Source organism: Babylonia areolata, chromosome 8 (genome assembly GCF_041734735.1).
Source record: "Babylonia areolata isolate BAREFJ2019XMU chromosome 8, ASM4173473v1, whole genome shotgun sequence".
NCBI lineage: Eukaryota > Metazoa > Mollusca > Gastropoda > Neogastropoda > Buccinidae > Babylonia > Babylonia areolata.
In genome coordinates, this window is record NC_134883.1 from 43,147,036 (window position 1) to 43,152,035 (window position 5,000).

The window sequence follows — 5,000 nt, forward strand, 5'->3', positions numbered from 1 at the left end:
AAAAACAACAACAGCATCTGTTGTTTGCTTACTCTGTTACTGTCAGAAAATAAATGACCGCTAATACACTCATAAAACAAAGCTCATGAACACCCATTCTCATTCTCACTTTCTCACTCACTCTCTCTCCTTCTTTGTATGACTGTACAAATGTCTGTCTGTTCAATTTTTGGGGCTTGCAGGTATGTGAGAAAGCATGCAGATAATAATGTTTATAAATGTGTGAGACATAGAAAGGAGACACAGAGTGACAGAGAGACAGTCAGACATGTCAGTCCTGCTACTGTCAACTGCGGCGCATCAGTGCCGTCCGGAAATATCTGTCCACTGACGCAACATCTAGACTTGCCGTTTCTCTCATTCTCTCTATTGCTGGTCTGCCTGCTTCATCCATTCAGTCCCTTCAGCGCATTCAAAACGGCTCTGCTGCCCGACTCGTCCTCAGGAAGAAAAGATCTGAGCACATCACTCCTCTTTTGCAACATCTCCACTGGCTCCCTGTCTCACACCGAATAAAGTACAAGATCAGCACTCTATGTTATAGATGCATTCACAAAACTGCCCCTTCCTATCTCTGCGGCTGCCTTCACCTCTACACTCCATCTCGTTCACTGCGATCGGCTTCGGATCCACTCTGTTTACGCATACCCAGATTCAAACACTCGACTGTTCGCCGCCGTTCTTTCTCTGTTTCTGGACCTTGCGATTGGAATGAACTTCCTCTTTCGCTTCGTCAAGTCTCCACACTCAGCTCTTTTTTCAAGTCTGGCCTTAAAACCCACCTCCTCCCAAAATAGCCTCCCTTGCCTGCCCTTCCTTGTCTTTAGTTTCTACAGTTTTAGAGTTATGCATGTGTGTGAATGACTGGTGCGAAAGCGCTTTGATTTGTCTCTGCACAAGATCCAGCGATATATAAATACCATTATTATTATTATTATTATATATGTGTGTGCGTCCGTGCATACACGCGTGCATTCATTTGTGTGTGGGTTTTGGGGCGAGGAGGAAGGGGGGGAGGGGACACACGTGCCTGTGTCGTGCATGTGCGTCTCTCTCAGTAACACGCGGGGCGCGTGAGGAGCTGGGACGTAAGTCAGTATCACACAATCCAGGTTCACTAAGCTTCACTTTCTCAGAGGCGTCACTGCGTTCGGGCAAATCCATGACACGCTGCACCACGTCTGCTGGGCGGATGTCTGACCAGCAGCGTAACCCAACGCACTTGTCAGGCCCTTGAGTACATGCTTATATGTATCATTTGTGTACCTACTTATCAGAGTGGATTTTTACATAATTTTGCCAAAGGACAACACTTTTGTCGCCATGGGTTCTTTTTCAGTGCGCCAAGTGCGTGCTGCACTCAGGACCTCGGTTCATGGTCTCATCCGAAAGACTAGACCCTCTGTTTGATTTTTCCAGTCAAACTTGGGAGAACGTGCGAGAGCGGGATTCGAACCCACACCGTCACGGACTCTCGATACTGGGCGGCAGCTAAGCGTCTTAACCATTCTGCCACCTTCCTGCTAAGACAATCCTGGACAGCTGAAGATGGACGTCAGTAGGGAAACAGACACACGGACGGAGACACACACGTTTATCGATACCATCCTCTGATTCCGCTTCAGATCGGAGATGGTATGATAGTCAGTCGATCGCTGCCCGACTATGACCATCAGAACAGCTGTAGAGGCAACTGCTGTCTCGGCCTGTCTGGGCTAGAATTTTGATCTTAGTGGAGAGAGTCTTGCCCAAGTTACACCCCCAACTCTCTCGACCAAGGGGGCTTTAGGACAGTCGGCGTTGAGGACGGTCCCCAAAAGACCAACTAGCCCTTGAGATACATGAACAGTAAACCCCTCAAGACTGACAATTCCAAGCCGGTGTCAGGCCCAGCATTGACTTCCTCCCCGTTCTCGTCTACCGGACTGTCGAAACGTGAGCCACTTTGGAGGTCTGGGGGGTTAGCTTCAAAGTCCACCTTATATAGATCACTACCCCCTGGGGATGCATCCCTCCTAGATCCGTCAGCCGGGGGGATTCAGCTACAGCTTCTGTCTTTTAATTCCCCGTCTATTTGGCACTAATCTCTTTCAACCCCCCACACCCTCCCCCACCTTTGGCTTCCCTCTGTCTCTTCCTCCCTTTCTTTTTTCTTCCTTCCTACCTTCCTTTCTTTCTTTCTTTCTTTGCTCCTTGTCACAGTTTTAATGATTCTCTTTTCAAATGACTGTGTGTGATCCTCAGGCACTTTCGTGGTCAGTATAAAATACCATGTACTGAACTGATTAAGTGTATTCAGTCTTTTGTACTCTTCTTGCCTGAATTGTGTGTACCACAGAGAATGAGAGAACAAGAACAAGAACAAATGTTTTAATTGCGTATAGGCCTGTGACCCGTTGCAAACATAGATAAAGAAACCTACACAAGGCACACAAATAAGTAGATAAATAACAGACAGATAAACAAATAAACAAATAAATGAATAAATAAATCTTTCGTCCTCACTGTATCAGTTAGAGACCATCCTTGTGAGAAGACACTTGAATAAGGCAATGGCAAAACATAATTAATCATTTTCGTACCTTAACTAGATGTTGGTAGTGATTCATGATTCATTTAGTCTCTGCGCTTAAAAGCCACAGAGAATGAGAGAGAGAGGCAGAGATAAAGACAGAGAGAGAGAGACAGAAAAACAGAGAGAGAAGGGGAGGAGAGACAGACAGACAGACACACAGACAGAAACAGACTGACATGTAGATAGAGAGACGTCGACAGTCATGACTAGTATGTACTGGAAGAATGCCCGACGAGGCATCTGGTTTTTTGGAGGCATAGTTATCTCTTCAGAGATTGCAAGACATATTAATGCGAGAGTTGATTTGACAGTTAACACCACACCCCGCCCCTTCTCTCTCCCTCTCTTTCTCACTTTCTCTTAACTTTCCATCTCTCTTTTCCTCTCCAGCTGGTTTATTCACATTACTGCAAAGTTATATATCCAAACTTTTCTCTCTTGCATCAAATATGTTGAATATTATATGTGTAAGTTGTTTTGTTTTTTTATACTTTGAATAATACAGAACCGATTCTCTTCCCCTGCACCACCTCCGCTCTGACAAATAATAGCGACTGACACGTAAAGTCAGTGTGCCAGTAAAGGGTTGAAGAATAGGATTTTCTTTTTCGATAAAAAAAATATTGATGTGTGCTCTTATCGAATGCACTTTGCTGCTTTTGCATTTGGTGCATTGTTTTGGAAGGCGAAATGTGAAAGACCAGCCTCTTTATTTTGATATATTACCACTTTACGTTTCGTAATATATGTGTAATTTAATGTATAATGCCCTTATTGTGTTCATGTATTCTGTTCATAAAAAAAGAGAGAGAATGCCCGAAGATGTACTGTATTGTATTGTATTGTATTGTACTGTACTGTATTGTATTGTATTGCATTGCATTGTGTTACATTACTCTTTTGCCACAACAGATTTCTATGTGTGCATTTCGGGCAACTCTCCCCAAGTAGAGCGCGTTGCTACAGTGAGAGCGCCGCCCCGTTTTTGTTTCTGACTGCAGATGTATTTGTTTTCCTATCAATGAGGGTTTTCTGAAGAATTTGCCACCTTTGTTGCTATGGGTTCTTTTACGTACACATGCTGCACACAGGATCTCTGTTTAACGTCTCATCCGAATGACGAATGCGGATTAGATGGAGTGCGACTGAGTGAGTGAGTGAGAAAGAGAGAGAGGGAGTGTGTGTGTGTGTGTGGGTGGGTGGGGGGAGTATGGGTGTGTGTGACCTGATGATGCATGCAGATACTGACCCGAGGCTTTGAGTGTCTCTCACAGATTGCAAGAAGCACCAAACACTCGTTTTATGCATCCATTCATTCTCTCATCTAAAGTATTCATACTGATTTTACTCGCCCATTGATTTTTACTGTGTACAGTTCTTCACCTCTCACGCGATGATGACCCGCTTCACCTGAAGAAGATCAGCTTACCCGCTAACAACACACAGGACCGCCAAATATAATAATCTCTTATAAACAACTTGATAAGGATCTCTCTCCCTCTCTCTCTAACCCCCCCCCCCCCCCCCCCCCCCGTCTCATGGACTTGCAAGATAAAGACAGAAAGTGCCAAGTGTCACTTAAGTCTTATTGGTTTTTTGTTTGTTTGGTTTTTTTTTTTGTCCCCCCCCCCCCTCATTTGCTCCAATTGTGTTTTTCTCCATTCTCTGTTCCATTTTACCTGTTTTGCACCATTTTTGTTCTGATTTGTACCTACAATATCACGAGAGCTTTACAGCTAATGACATTAAACATTTCAGTGTTCAGTGTTCCTCCCTCCCCCCCCCCACACACACATTCTTTCCGTTTGATTAAAAGACTTTTTGTTGTTGTCATTTTCAAACCAAGCCCTTGTCTGCACAGTGTACTGGTAGTCCACGAAAAATACATAATCATCAGTTTTACTCAACCAAGAAATAACAAGCAGAAACTTCTTATTTTGTTGTTAGTACACAGAACAGGAAGATCTAGGAAGACCTTTTGATAACGGACCCCTCCTCTTCCTCCACCCCCATCCTACCCCCGCCCCCCCCCCCCCCAAGACACACGGAAGGGAGCATAACCCAAGCAATGCTGACAATGTTCATCGCGGGTATGTATATATATACAGTATACGGGTGGGTGAGAGTTGGTTGGTTATAGGAGGCGAGGCCGAGTTATGGAGGGATGATTGAGTTACTGGGGTAGGGGTGGGAGGGGTAAGGACTTAAGTTATAGATAGATATCATAGTCATAAGTCCGTGGGGAATGGGGGTGTTGTGGGGGGGAGGGGTGGGGGGGGGGTAGGTGTATGACTAAAGTGGCAGCGGAGGGCGGGATCAATCAATAAAGACGGACGACTAACTAACTAAGGGACGAGGTGTTATAACGGAGATCAACGAGGCTTAGCAACGCCTCCTCACCTGTTCCCATTCTCACTCACCAACA